We start from the raw sequence: 15,219 nt of genomic DNA, 5'->3' as shown, positions 1-15,219 counted from the left end.
CTCCCCTGTGTGTGTGTCCTCCCCTGTGTGTGTGTGTGTGTGTGTCCTCCCCTGTGTGTGTCCTCCCCTGTGTGTGTGTCCTCCCCTATGTGTGTCCCCCTGTGCCCTCCCATGTGTGAGTGTTCCCGTATGTGTGTGAGTGTTCCCGTATGTGTGTGAGTGTCCCCGTATGTGTGTGAGTATCCCCGTGTGTGTGTGAGTGTCCCCGTATGTGTATGTGTGTGAGTGTCCCCGTATGTGTGTGTGAGTGTCCCCGTATGTGTGTGTGAGTGTCCCCGTATGTGTGTGTGAGTGTCCCCGTATGTGTGTGTGTGAGTGTCCCCGTATGTGTGTGTGTGAGTGTTCCCGTATGTGTGTGTGTGTGAGTGTTCCCATATGTGTGTGTGTGAGTGTCCCCGTATGTGTGTGTGTGAGTGTCCCCGTATGTGTGTGTGTGTGAGTGTCCCCGTATGTATGTGTGTGTGAGTGTCCCCGTATGTGTGTGTGTGAGTGTCCCTGTATGTGTGTGTGTGTGTGAGTGTTCCTGTATGTGTGTGAGTGTCCCCATATGTGTGTGAGTGTGTGTGTGTGTGTGTGTGTGAGAGTGTATCCCCCTGTGTGTTTTTGTGTGTGTGTGTGAGAGTGTATCCCCCTGTGTGTGTGTGTGTGTGTGTGTGTGAGAGTGTATCCCCCTGATTGTGTGTGTGTGTGTGTGTGAGTGTATCCCCCTGTGTGTGTGTGTGTGTCCCTGTGTGTGTGTTTGAGAGAGTGTGTCCTCCGGTGTGTGAGTGTGTCCCCCCCCCCTGTGTGAGTGTCCCCCCCTGTGTGAGTGTCCCCCCCCTGTGTGTGTGTGTGAGTGTATCCCCCTGTGTGTGTGTGTGTGTGAGAGTGTGTCCCCCTGTGTGTGTGTGTGTGTGTGAGAGTGTGTCCCCCTGTGTGTGTGTGTGTGAGAGTGTGTCCCCCTGTGTGTGTGTGTGTGTGTGAGAGTGTGTCCTCACCCCTGTGTGAGTGTGCGTGTCCCCCTGTGTGTGTGTGCGTGAGTGTATCCCCCTGTGTGTGTCCCCCCCGTGTGTGGTGTGTGTGTGAGTGTCCCCGTGTGTGTGTCTCCCTGTATGCGAGTGTGTCCCCCTGTGTGTGGTGTGTGAGTGTGTGTGTGTGTGCGTTCTCCCTCCAGTTTCCCCCTGTGTGCTCCCCCCCTTGTCTCCCTGGCAAGGTGTGGCGCCCAAGGGGGCCCCATGAGCTTCTATTGCCCGGGGGCCCCATTAGTTGTCAGTCCGCCCCTGGGTCATACAACACTGTACCCAAATTAATTTGATTTTTTTTCCCCCACAAATAGAGCTTTCTTTTGGTGGTCTTTGATTACCACTGCATTTTTTATTTTTTATATGTTTTGTTATAAAATTTTAAAACAGGGAATTTTTCTCCTTCATTGATGTACGCTGATGAGGCGGCACTAATGGGCACTGATGGTTGGCAATAATGGACACCGATCGGTTACACTGATAGGCAGCACTGCTAGGTGGCACTGATTGGCACCACTGGTGGGCATTGATAGGTGGCACTGTGGGCAATGGCAGGGGGTACTGTTGGCAGATATGAGGCAGATGTGCCTCCTTCCTCTTCGTGACCGATTTTCCTTGCAGATGAGCCCGTGAAGGATTACAGAGCTTTTTATTTTTTGGCTAACAGCTGATCACATGGTAAGGGGCTGGGACCGGTCCCTTACTCGGATCGGTGATCACTCTAGTCTCTATGACTCGGTGATCACAGCGCGCATGGAGCGTGCACAGGGGAAGCTGTCATATGACGGCCTCCCTGAAATTCATAGCATGAATGTCAAGCGGTTAAACATTAACCCCCCCCCCCGGGGTTTTTTTTTTTTGAAAAAAAAAAGTTTTTTCTTTTATAAAAGTTTCTGTCTTTTTTTTTTTTGCAAATATGTAATTTTTTCTCCTTCACTGATGAGGCTGCACTGATAGGTGACACTCACGAGGAGGCACTAATGAGGCTGCACCGATAGGTGACACTCACGAGGAGGCACTGATGAGGCTGCACTGATATGCGGCAGCGGCACTGATTGGCAGCACTGATGAGGTGGCACTAATGGGTAGCACTGTGCCCTGATTTTCATTGTAAATGTCCCCTTTCACACTTGCCTGTTACCGGCTCTCCTCTCCTCACGCTGTGACAGCATGTAAAGAAAGGAATGCCTGTAACCGGTGGTAATTAAACTTGCATATCAGAAAATGTGTAATTATTATGTGTTTGGTTTTAAAGAGGTGGCAACTGTAGCTCATTTGCACTAGTGTTAACCCTCTGAAGTGTGATCCATGGTGGAATGCTCTTCAGAGGGCATTTGACAGATGGTGAGGAGGTGTTATGTCAGTTGTGGCTGCTAATGCGAAGCATCACACCTATGACATGTGCACGCTTCTGTCCACTGCCTTTGCAGCTTGAAGAATTCCAGGCTTGGTATATCTGCTACATAGTTACATTGATCAAGCTTGGACCAATGTAATTATGTATAGACCAGCCCTAAAAATTTCTACTTGCCTGCTCGCATTTGGCAAGTGGAAATTAGCTGAGGGCAAGTGTGGAGCAGGGACGGACAGGGCCCATATGATATGAAACGCTGGCCACTGTCAAACAAAGTCCTGCCTAATGGACCGGCTCCTATGAGAGAATAAAACGAAGGGTTTGCCCCGGGACTTTAAATGAAGTGGGTACCGTTTCTGTCAGTAAATAAAACAGTAGTAAATACAGTATATGGTTTATTCAAGTAAAATTGTTTACATGCATAAATATCACCAACAATTGCCAATTTAAAATAAGATACATAAACAAGGAATATTGATACATTGATGCAATAGCAGGCATAGTACATGGGAATCATACTATCCAACGTGTTTTTCGGGATCCAGCTCGCTCTTCAGGTGTATGGCTACAGGGAGGCGGCTGCAAGTGCCTCACCAGGGATCTGAGGGGGGCAGAGTCAGATGGCACCCTGCCAGGGGCCAAACGAAGAGCAGGCATGGCATGGATATAGTGATGTATCCCTAGAGACCTCGTAAGTCCATAAAGAGTATAGGCTGTGAACATAAGTATGTTTGTCAGGCATCTAAGGTAATGAAATAAAATCAAGTATTGACCTAAAGATATGTATATATATATGAATGAAAGGCCTGGGCCAAAGAGGGTATGGACTTAGAGATGGTTAGAAACATAGGATAGCAGAGGGATACTAACAAGTGACAAGATAGGAAAGGAGAGAGAGGCAAGGCTGGACTGGGCATAAAAACCAGCCCTGGAAAAAATTTCATACCAGCCCAACAGCATAACGTCATTATTTTCTTGTTCATGAAAGGGAAAACCATACATTTTAAAGCACATTTGATGAAGAGAGTATTATATATAGATATGAAATCACATATACATACACACACACACGCACTCAGAATGTGGGGGGGGGGGACCACCTTATGCAGAAAGAATACACTAAGGTAAGGGGGGCGAGTTACTAATATAAGGAGGAAACCCTTTATATCAGTGCTCCCTTACATTATGGTATTCACACCCTCCTTACATCAGTGACCCCCCCCCCCCCGACTGGCCTGGTGGTGCTGTGAATGACCTCCTCTCAGGTGCACTGTGCAGGGCTCAGTCAGTCGGCTCCAGCTTGGTGGCTCTGGTTTTATCCTATAGTCTCCTGTCCACAGTCCACACAAGTCTGACTTTTCCCATGACCCCCATCCCAGTAGTGCTCGCACTCTTGACTCCTCTCCAGACTCCCTCAGAGACTGCAGACATGCTACAGGAGATGGTCAGAGACTGCAGACTTGATGCAAGAGCTCAATGCATCAAATGCAGCCTCACCAGTGCCCATCAAATGCAGCCTCACTGTGCCCACCAAATGCAGCCTCACTGTTCCCACCAAATGCAGCCTCACTGTGCCCACCAAATGCAGCCTCACTGTGCCCATCAATACAGCCTCACTGTGTCCATCAAATGCAGCTTTACTGTGCCATGAATGCAGCCTCACTGTGCCCATAATTGCAGCCCATCCTGTGCCCCATGTCCCAGTCTGCAGTCCCTGTCTGTGGGAAGGTGTGTTTTGATGCTCGGTACAGTACCTTGCATGCCAGCAGGCTATCCATGATGGCCAGCAGCAGGCAGGGTCTGTTCTCGTTTTGGATGGGGACGGTGCTCCTTCCAGAGAATCTGTTTGCTGTGAGATGGAGTGGTCCCTCCGCCACCTGCACCTTCAGCCGTCCTCATTTTCCGGCCCCAGTCAGCCTGTCCTATGGTCCTGGGGAAGTGGAGAGAAGGGGGAACAGAGAGTACTGGCGGGTTGGAGAACACATGGGTGGGGGCAAAGAGCAGGGGGGAGTGGAGATCACAGGGGTGGGGAGCGGAGAGCGCTGGGGGGGGAACTTGAGAGCACTGGGGGGGGGGAGAACAGGGGTGGAGAGCACGGTAGGCTGAGAGCACTGGGGGGGCTAAGAGTGTGGGGTGGTGAAGAGCACTAGGGGGGGCAGAAAAACAGGGGGGAGAGCACAGGGGCTGGAGAGTATGGGGGGGTACAAAGAGCAGGGGGAGTGGAGAGCAATGAAGGGGAGCTTGAGAGCACCAGTGGGGGCCAGAAAGAACAGGGGTGGAAAGCAAGGGGGACTGGAGAGCAATATGGGGGGTGGAGAGCACTGGTAGGATTGGAGAGCACATGGGTGGGGGCAAAATGCAGGGGGGAGTGGAGAGTACAGAGGTAAGGAGTACTGGGGGAGCCAAAAAAAACAGGGGTGGAGAGCATGGGGGGGGGGGGGAGAGCACTGGGGGGGGCTGGAGAGCACCAAGGGGCCAGAAAGAACAGGGGTAGGGAGAATGGGGGGCTGGAGAGTGATGTTGAGAGCTGGAGAGCACTGGGGGGAGAAGGAACAGGGGAGAGATCACTGAGAGGAGAGCACTGGGGGGAGTGGAGCGCACGGGGGGGAAGAACAGGGAGGAAAGCACTGAGGGGGAAGAACAGGGGAGAGTGGAGAGCGCTGGGGGTGGACAGGGGGGAGTGGAGAGCACTGGGGGGAGGCACGAGCACTGGGGGGGAGCACTTGGGGGAGCACTGGGGGGAGAGGAGAGCACGGAGGGGGAGAGCACTGGGGGACAGCACTGGGGGGGGAGAACTGTGGGGAGAGAGCACTGGGGTGGGAGAACAATGGGGGGAGATCACCCGGGGAGGGGGGAGAACAGGGGGGAGAACAGGAGTGGGGGAGAGAACAGGGGGGGAGTGGAGAGCACAGGGATGGTGGCTAGAGAAGGATGGGGAGAGCTGGAGAGCAGGGGCGGCAGCAAGAACAGGGGAGGAGAGAGCTGTGGGGGGGCAGGAGAGTGTGGTTGTGGAGGAGAACACTGGGGGGGCAGGTGCAAACACTGGGGGGGCAGGAGAGTGTGGTGGTGGAGGGAAGCACTGGGAGGGGACAGGAGAGTGTGGTGGTGGAGGAGAGCACTGGGGGGGGCAGGAGAGTGTGGTGGTGGAGAGCACTGGGGGCAGGAGAGGGTGGTGGTGGAGAGCACTGGGGGAGGCACGAGCACTGGGGGGGGGGGGTAGTACAGGGGGGGAGAGTACTAGGGGGAGTGGAGAGCACTTGGGGGGAGAACCCAGGGGGGCAGCATTGGGGGGAAGAACGGGGGGCAGCACTGGGGGGAGAGCGCTGGGCACTTGGGGGGAGAACCCGGGGGGAGAGCGCTGGGGGGAGAGGAGAGCACGGGGGGGGGAAGAGCACTGGGGGGAGAACAGTGGGGGGAGAGCACTGGGGTGGGAGAACAGTGGGGGGAGAGCACTGGGGTGGGAGAACAGTGGGGGGGGGGAGCACCCGGGGGGCAGCGGAGAGCACTGGGATGGTGGCTAGAGAAGGATGGGGAGAGCTGGAGAGCAGGGAGGCAGCAAGGACAGGGGAGAAGAGAGCGTTGGGGGGGGGCAGGAGAGTGTGGTGGTGGAGGAGAGCACTGGGAGGGGGCAGGAGAATGTGGTGGTGGAGAGGACGGGGGGGGGGGGGCAGGAGAGGGTGGTGGTGGAGAGCACTGGGGGGGAGGGGCAGGAAAGGGTGGTGGTGGAGGAGAGGGTGGTGGTGGAGGAGAGCACTGGGGGGGGGCAGTAGAGTGTGGTGGTGAAAGAGAGCAATGGGGGGGGGCAGGAGAGTGTGGCGGTGAAAGAGAGCACTGGGGGGGGGCAGGAGAGTGTGGCGGTGGAGGGAAGCACTGGGGGGGGGGGACAGAAGAGGGTGGTGGTGGAGGAGAGCACTGGGGGGGAGGGGGGCAGGAGAGGGTGGTGGTGGAGGAGAGCACTGGGAAGGGGGAGCAGGAGAGTGTGGCTAGGAAAGAAAGCACGGGGGGGGGGGGGCAGGAGAGTGTGGTGGTGGAGGAGAGCAGGGGGGGACAGAAGAGTGGGTGGTGGAGGAGAGCAGGGGGGCAGGAGAGTGTGGTGGTGGAGGAGAGCGGGGGGGGCAGGAGAGTGTGGTGGTGGAGGAGAGCGGGGGGGGGGCAGGAGAGTGTGGTGGTGGTGGAGAGCTGGGGGAGGGGGCAGGAGAGTGTGGTGGTGGAGGAGAGCAGGGGGGGCAGGAGAGTGTGGTGGTGGAGGAGAGCAGGGGGGGGGGGCAGGAGAGTGTGGTGGTGGAGGAGAGCAGGGGCGGGCAGGAGAGTGTGGTGGTGGAGGAGAGCAGGGGGGGCAGGAGAGTGTGGTGGTGGAGGAGAGCACCGGGGGGGCAGGAGAGTGTGGTGGAGAGCAGGGGGGGCAGGAGAGTGTGGTGGTGGAGGAGAGCACTGGGGGGGGGGGGGGCAGGAGAGTGTGATGGTGGAGAGCAGGGGGAGGGGGCAGGAGAGTGTGGTGGTGGAGGTGAGCACTGGGGGGGCAGGCTGTATGAGTGGCATCTCCTCCTATGGATCACAGTGCTGGCTGGCTCTGTGTTCTGCGGCTGCTCAGTAACACAGTCCTGCTCCCCCCCCTAGTCCGGCTCGTGTGATAGGCGGAACGTTGATTCTATCAACTATCACACGAGCTGGTCTGGGGGGGGGGGGGGGCATATTACAGAGCCAGCCAGCACTGTGATCCACAGGAAATCTCCCGGTATCCCGGCAGGCCAGTCTGGCCCTGGAGAGAGGTGGACTGTGATTGTGTAATGGTACTGATGTATCCCTAGAGACCACGTTAGTCCATAAAAAGTGTAGCTATAAACATGAGTATGTTTGTCAGGCATCTGAAGTATAAAGTAAAATCAATGAGTATTGGCATAAAGTTTTGCATACATAAGTAAAAGGCCTGTGCCAAGGATGGTAGGGACATGGAGATGGTGGAAAACATAGAATAGCAGAGGGATACTAGCCAAGAGACAAGATGAGAAAGAGAGAGGAGAGAGAGGTGAACTGTGATTGTGTGGTGGAATCTGTGATATCAGAAAACAAAAATAAAATTAAATAATAATTGCTCAAAAAATGAACTGTGTGTACGATATGCAAGCATACCTAAATATAGTAGATATCAAAAGGTAGATATAGTAAGTACCTGAGTATGGTGAATATCTTTGGTATAAGAGAAATGAATCACAGCAAGCAACCAGGCTCCTATGATAGACAGCACACTGGTCCAATGCCACTCTAAGACCCCTTTCACACCACACCGCCCATTGCGTCGTTTTACCGCCGGATTTGCGGCGGATTTGCAGCGCATTTCAGCCGCTAGCGGGGCGCTTTTACCCCCTGCTAGCAGCCGCCAAAGGGTTAAAACCGCGGGCAATACGCCACAACAGCGGCGTTTAGCCGGCAGTATTACAGCGCTGGCCCATTGATTTCAATGGGGAGCAGCGGTGGAGAAGCGGTAAACACACCGCTCCTTCACCGCTCCAAAGAAGCTGCTGGCAGGACTTTTTTTCTGACGTCCTGCCAGCGCACCGCTGTAGTGTGAAAGCCCTCGGGGAAATAACGCACATATGCATCACTGGGTGCCAAGCGACCGATGATTCTGTGCTAAAAGACAACTCTCGGGCCCCCATTAACGACCAGTGGTCAATAGGACTAGCTTCCAATCATGTGACCACTTTGGCAGCCAATCACAGTGATCACATGACTGCTGATCCTTTTTGCCCCCTGGGCATACAAACCTTATTAGAGGGACACCGGGTGGGGCAAGATGTGGCTAAGCTCTGCAGTCAAGGACCAGGCTGCATACAGAGCCTTTACAAGTCAAGGTTAAGCCCCACCCCCTGTCATTTACCTGTCAAATGGCAGATACTTTATTGTTCTCTGAGATTCTGCTACTTGGCTGTTGGGGGATGGTCCTAATGGCAGGGGAACATAGTTCATCTCAACTTGAAGAAGGGTAGAGGCCTTATATGCAGCCTGACCCAAGAATAGAGAGTCCTCATTGCACTTCACTAAAAAAGTATGCAGTTTGGGGGGACAGGTCAGGTTCACTTTAGTATAATGCAAATATTTTAAGGTACATTTAGAATGTTTAGTAACTAATTTGTGATATGACCCATACCTGTCTTTGCATGTTCTTCCATATTTTTCTTATTGTATTGAAGAGAGAGTTTTAGATTGCCCACTAGAGGGAGCTCACTCAGCCTGCCTACCTAACAACGGAGATACCCCCTACATGAGAATGCATTATTTTAAAGGGGTTGGCCACTTTTCTAATTGAATTATAAGAGGTTACAGTATTAGTAAAGCACAACCATTGAGTAGCCCTGTTATATATCTATAAAAAAAACTCACTACCACGACTGATGGTGTAAGGGCTCATTTACATTTGTGTTTGGAGTTTTTATCACCCCAACCGCTCTCCCTTATGGTGTAAAGGCAGCACACGGGGGGAATACACGGCACAGCAAAGATTATCCCTGCTGTTGGGTTCAGTGGGCAGTACCACCTGCTGAACGCAATCCATTCAACTGAACAGTGGTGGTGCATCCATTAAGGGCGCAAGGGCGCTGCCCCCTCTCTCCAGCCACCCCCCTTTTTGGACACCAGTGCCTGAATTTAAGCACCCGGTAAGAGCCATAGTCTTTAATAGGCTTCAAAAAGATGGTGCAGAGAATTGCGCTCAGAGTCCACCCAGATATGTTAGAAAAGTGAATGAATGTGGCTATATATGATGGCCACAGTTGGCTGCACATGATGGGCACAGTGGCTTTATATGATGGGCACAGTGGCTGTATATGATGGGCACAGTGACTATATATAATGGGCACAGTGGCTGCATGTGATGGGGCACAGTTGAATGCATAGGATGGGGCACAGTGAGGCTGCATATGATGAGCACAGTTGGCTGCATATGATGGGCACAGTGGCTGCATATGATGGGCACAATTGGCTGCAAATGATGGGCACATTTGCTGTATATGATGGGCACAGTTGGCTGCATATGATGGGCAAGGTGGCTATATATGATGGGCACAGTGGCTGTATATAATGGGCACAGTGGCTGCATGTGATGGGGCACAGTGAGGCTGCATATGATGAGCACAGTTGGCTGCATATGATGAGCACAGTGGCTATATATGATGGGTACAGTTGGCTGCATATGATGGCCACAGTGGCTGCATATGATGGGCACAGTTGGCTGCAAATGATGGGCACAGTTGGCTCTATATGATGGGCACAGAGGCTGTATATAATGGGCACATTTGGCTGTATATGATGGGCACAGTTGGCTGCATATGATGGGCAAGGTGGCTATATATGATGGGCACAGTGGCTGTATATGATGGGCATAGTGGCTGCATGTGATGGGGCACAGTTGACTGCATAGGATGGGGCACAGTGAGGCTGCATATGATGGGCGCAGTTGGCTGCATATTATGGGCACAGTGGCTGCATATGATGGGCACAGTTGGCTGCAAATTATGGGCACAGTTGGCTCTATATGATGGGCACAGAGGCTGTATATGATGGGCACATTTGGCTGCATATGATGGGCACAGTTGGCTGCATATGATGGGCACAGTGGCTATATATGATGGACAAGGTGGCTATATATAATGGGCACAGTGGTTGCATGTGATGGGGCACAGTGAGGCTGTATATGATGGGCACAGTTGGCTGCATATGATGGGCACAGTAGCTGTATATGATGGGCACAGTTGGCTGCAAATGATGGGCACAGTTGGCTCTATATGATGGGCATAGAGGCTGTATATAATAGGCACATTTGGCTGTATATGATGGGCACAGTTGGCTGCATATGATGGGCACAGTGAGGCTGCATTTGATGTTTTTATTTTTATTATTTTTCAGAATTTTTCAGTTTGTGCCCCCCAAAAAATGTTGAGCACCAACTGCAACGGCGACTGAATAAGGGCGCTCTGAAATTATGTTCAAGGGGTTAACCACTTAAGGACCGCCGTATTGCCATTGTACGTCATCACAATGGCACCGGCAGGCACAAGCACGTACATGTACGTGCCTGCCTTCCAGCGGGTGGGGGGTCCGATCGGACCCCCTCCCGCTGGATACGGCGGTCCGGTTCGCTCCAGGAGCGATCCGTGATGAGGGGATGGCCGTTGGTTTCTAGGCACCCCCTCTGGATCGCTCCTGGCCAATGACAAGCTTCCTCCCACTGTGTATTGTATACACAGGAAGGAGGAAGTGATGTCATTCTCCTCGGGGCGGTCTTTTTGACCGGACTATGACGAGAAGACTAAAAGTAAGTGCACCAAAACACTACACTGACACATAGGTACACATAGGTACACAAACCCCCCCCCCCCCCCCCCGATCGCCCCCCGCCCTCCCCTCCCCCCAGTCACAGTGTCACTGATTGCATTGAGCATTTCTTTACTGATCACTGCATTCAGTGTCAGTTGTAACAGTTAAAACTGTCAGGGCTGTTAGTGTTAGGTCCAGGGTAGCCCCCTATCACCCCCCAATAAAGATTTAACCCCCTGATTGCCCCTAGAGTTAACCCTTTCACCCCCTTTTGCCAGTGTCACTAAGCGATCATTTTTTTGATCACTGCATTAGTGTCGCTACTGTCGCTAGGTAGCTAGTTATTTTTTTAGGTTCACCGCCAGGTTTTTATATCGCTAGGTACCCCGATATACTACCCAATAATGGTTTTAACCCCCTGATTGCCCCTAGTTAACCCTTTCACCCCCTTTTGCCACTGTCACTAAGCGATCATTTTTCTGATCGCTGCATTAGTGTCGCTACTGTCGCTAGGTAGCTAGTTATTTTTTTAGGTTCACCGCCAGGTTTTTATAGCGCTAGGTACCCCGATATATTACCCAATAATGGTTTTAACCCCCTGATTGCCCCTAGTTAACCCTTTCACCCCCTTTTGCCAGTGTCACTAAGCGATCATTTTTCTGATCGCTGCATTAGTGTAGCCAGTGTCGCTAGGTAGCTAGTTTTTTTTTTAGGTTCACCGCCAGGTTTTTATAGCGCTAGGTACCCCGATATACTACCCAATAATGGTTTTAACCCCCTGATTGCCCCTAGTTAACCCTTTCACCCCCTTTTGCCAGTGTCACTAAGCGCTCTTTTTCTGATCGCTGCATTAGTGTCACTAGTGCCGCTAGGTAGCTAGTTATTTTTTTAAGTTCACCGCCAGGTTTTTATAGTGCTAGGTACCCCGATATACTACCCAATAATGGTTTTAACCCTCTGATTGCCCCTAGTTAACCCTTTCACCCCCTTTTGCCAGTGTCACTAAGCGATCGTTTTTCTGATCGCTGCATTAGTGTCACTAGTGTCGTTAGGTAGCTAGTTATTTTTTTAGGTTCACCGCCAGGTTTTTATAGCGTTAGGTACCCCTATATACTACCCAATAATGGTTTTAACCCCCTGATTGAGCCTAGTTAACCCTTTCACCAGCGATCACAGTATAAGTGTCACTGGTGACGCTGGTTAGCCAGTTAGTTATTTAGGTTCCCCGTCAGGTTTTTATATAGCGCCAGGGACCCCCATATACTACCTAATAAAAATTTGAACCCCCTGATTGCCCCTAGTTAACCCTTTCACCACTGATCACCGTATAAGTGTTACGGGTGACTCTGGTTAGTTTGCTTTTTATAGCATCAGGGCACCCACCATTTATTACCCAATAAAGGTTTAACCCCCTGATCACCCGGCGGGTGATATCAATTAGGTTTTAGGGTCAGGGTCTGCGTCGCCCCAGGCAGCGCTAGGTTAGTGCCAGTACCGTTAACACCCACACGCAAAGCATACACCTCCCGTAGTGGTATAGAATCTGAACAGATCAATATCTGATCTGATCAGATCTATACTAGCGTCCCCAGCAGTTCAGGGTTCCGAAAAAAACGCATTGTTAGCGGGATCAGCCCAGATACCTGCTAGCACCTGCGTTTTGCCCCTCTGCCCAGCCCACCCAAGTGCAGTATCGATCGATCACTGTCACTTACAAAACACTAAACACATAACTGCAGCGATCGCAGAGTCAGGCCTGATCCCTGCGATCGCTAACAGTTTTTTTGGTAGCATTTTATATTTAAATCCGGAAGGCAGTGCTTGGTTTTCGGGGTCCCGTACGTGGCTAGGCTCCCAAAAAGTCCCCCACATGTGGTATCCCCGTACTCGGGAGAAGCAGCAGAATTTATTTTGGGGTGTAATTTGACTTATGCCCATAGCATGTGTGAGCAATATATCATTTAGTGACAACTTTGTGCAAAAAAAAAAAAAGTTTGTAATATTCCTGCAACTTGTGGCAAAATATAAAATAATCCATGGACTCAACATGGCTCTCAGTAAATAGCTTGGGGTGTCTACTTTCCAAAATGGGGTCATTTTGGGGGGTTTTGTGCTATTTTGGCATTTTATGGCCTTCGAAACTGTGATAGGTAGAAGGAGGAGTGAAATCAAAAATTTGCACCCTTAGAAATCCTGAAGGTGGTGATTGAATTTCGGGGTGCCGTGCGCGACTAGACTCCCAAAAAGTCCCACACATGTGGTATCCCCATACTCGGGAGAAGTAGGGGAATATATTTTGGGGTGCAATTCCACATATAACCATGGCATGTGTGAGCAATATATCATTTAGTGACAACTTTTTGTAAAAAAAAAATTTTTTTTTATTTTTTGTCATTATTCAATCCCTTGGGACAAAAAAAAAAATATTCAATGGTCTCAACATGGCCCTCAGCAAATAGCTTGGGGTGTCTACTTTCCAAAATGGGGTCATTTGGGGGGGTTTTGTGCCATCTTGGCATTTCATGGCCTTCAAAACTGTGATAGGTAGTGATAGGTAGTGAGGAGTAAAATAAAAAATGTATGCCCTTAGAAATCCTGAAGGCGGTGCTTGGATTTCGGGGTCCCGTACGCGGCTAGGCTCCCAAAAAGTCCCACACATGTGGTATCCCTGTACTCAGGAGAAGCAGCAGAATGTATTTTGGGGTGTCATTTCACATATGCCCATAGCATGTGTGAGCAATATATAATTTAGTGACAACTTTGTGCAAAAAAAAAAAAAAAGTTTGTAATATTCCCGCAACTTGTGGCAAAATATAAAATATTCCATGGACTCAACATGCCTCTCAGTAAATAGCTTGGGGTGTCTACTTTCCAAAATGGGGTCATTTTGGGGGGTTTTGTGCTATTTTGGCATTTTATGGCCTTCGAAACTGTGATAGGTAGTGAGGAGTGAAATCAAACATTTGCACCCTTAGAAATCCTGAAGGTGGTGATTGGTTTTCGGGGTGCCGTGCGCGACTAGACTCCCAAAAAGTCCCACACATGTGGTATCCCCATACTCGGGAGAAGTAGCGGAATATATTTTGGGGTGCAATTCCACATATAACCATGGCATGTGTGAGCAATATATCATTTAGTGACAACTTTTTGTAATTTTTTTTTTTTTTTGGTCATTATTCAATCCCTTAGGACAAAAAAAATAAATATTCAATGGGCTCAACATACCCATCAGCAATTTCCTTGGGGTGTCTACTTCCCAAAATGGGGTCATTTGGGGGGGGGGTTTGTACTGCCCTGCCATTTTAGCACCTCAAGAAATGAGATAGGCAGTCATAAATTAAAAGCTGTGTAAATTCCAGAAAATGTACTCTAGTTTGTAGACGCTATAACTTTTGCGCAAACCAAAAAATATACGCTTATTGACATTTTTTTTACTAAAGACATGTGGTTGAATAAATTTTGCCCTCAATGTATGACTAAAATTTAGTTTATTCGATTTTTCTTATAACAAAAAGAAGAAAATATCTTTTTTTTTCAAAATTTTCGCTCTTTTTCCATTTATATCGCAAAAAATAAAAATCGCAGAGGCAATCAAATACCATCAAAAGAAAGCTCTATTTGTGGGAAGAAAAGGACGCAAATTTCGTTTGGGTGCAATATTGCATGACCGCGCAATTACCAGTTAAAGCAGCGCAGTGCGAAATTGGAAAAAGACCTCTGGTCCTTAAGGTGTTTATTGGTCCGGGGCTGTAGTGGTTAAAGCAGACAGGGAGGAGGCAATGAAACATGAAATGCCTCCTCACTGCCTTTCAAATGCTCTCTGAAGAGCGATCCAAAAGTGGATCGCTCTTCCAAGAGCACCGTTAGTGTAAACAAGGCCTTAACGTGTATATGTAGGCACTCACTGATGTACATATATGCTTGTATTTGGACATGTGTCCATATGTCATGCCAATGGCAGTGATCACCCAGCAGAGCAGTGTTGTTTGTTGGCATAAATAGTTCTCAGGGGCAATGGGAGGGTGGGGGGCTACTATAGTATTTGCAAGCACCCTGTAGCTGTCCAAGTAACAGAGTAAAAAGGAGACATTTCGGTCAAAAAGGCATATAATGAAAAGGTTCGGAAAGTAAAACCTGGGCTCGTCCGGGATTTGAACCCGGGACCTCTCGCACCCTAAGCGAGAATCATACCCCTAGACCAACGAGCCAATTGCTGATGGTTAGCACAGAAGTAGCTATAGTGCCACATCAGCAGCAGCCACAAGTCTGTATCATATTACACTGTCAGCACAAACCAAGCAGAAAAATTCAGCTGGAGAAGTTCAAAATCCTAAATAACAATTGTAAAAGTATAAGGACTTTTTTTGCATCTGTACTTTTGCAAACATTAAAATGCACATTATTTACCAGCCCAAAATCAGACGTCTATGTAGTTATGTAGACTTTCCATATCACTATGATGCATTGCAGCACAGAAAGAAAAAGTATTCATTTCTGTTACATGCATTAAACTGTCCAATGATTGTCCAAGAGACCCTTCAGCTAGCCACA

At 50.1% G+C, this 15,219-nt stretch overlaps 1 non-coding gene across 1 annotated transcript; it reads right to left on the bottom strand.

The window, feature by feature from the left end:
• Positions 1 to 14,804: 14,804 nt before the first annotated feature.
• Positions 14,805 to 14,876, bottom strand: TRNAP-AGG (transfer RNA proline (anticodon AGG)). Its single transcript has one exon. It is a non-coding gene; the product is annotated as a tRNA-Pro (tRNA).
• Between the last annotated feature and the right edge of the window lie 343 nt (positions 14,877 to 15,219).

Source organism: Lithobates pipiens, unplaced genomic scaffold (genome assembly GCF_037356315.1).
Source record: "Lithobates pipiens isolate NorthernLeopardFrog02 unplaced genomic scaffold, aLitPip1_a1.2 Scaffold_27, whole genome shotgun sequence".
NCBI classification, from domain to species: Eukaryota; Metazoa; Chordata; class Amphibia; order Anura; family Ranidae; genus Lithobates; species Lithobates pipiens.
This window is presented reverse-complemented; position numbering and strand designations above follow the sequence as displayed.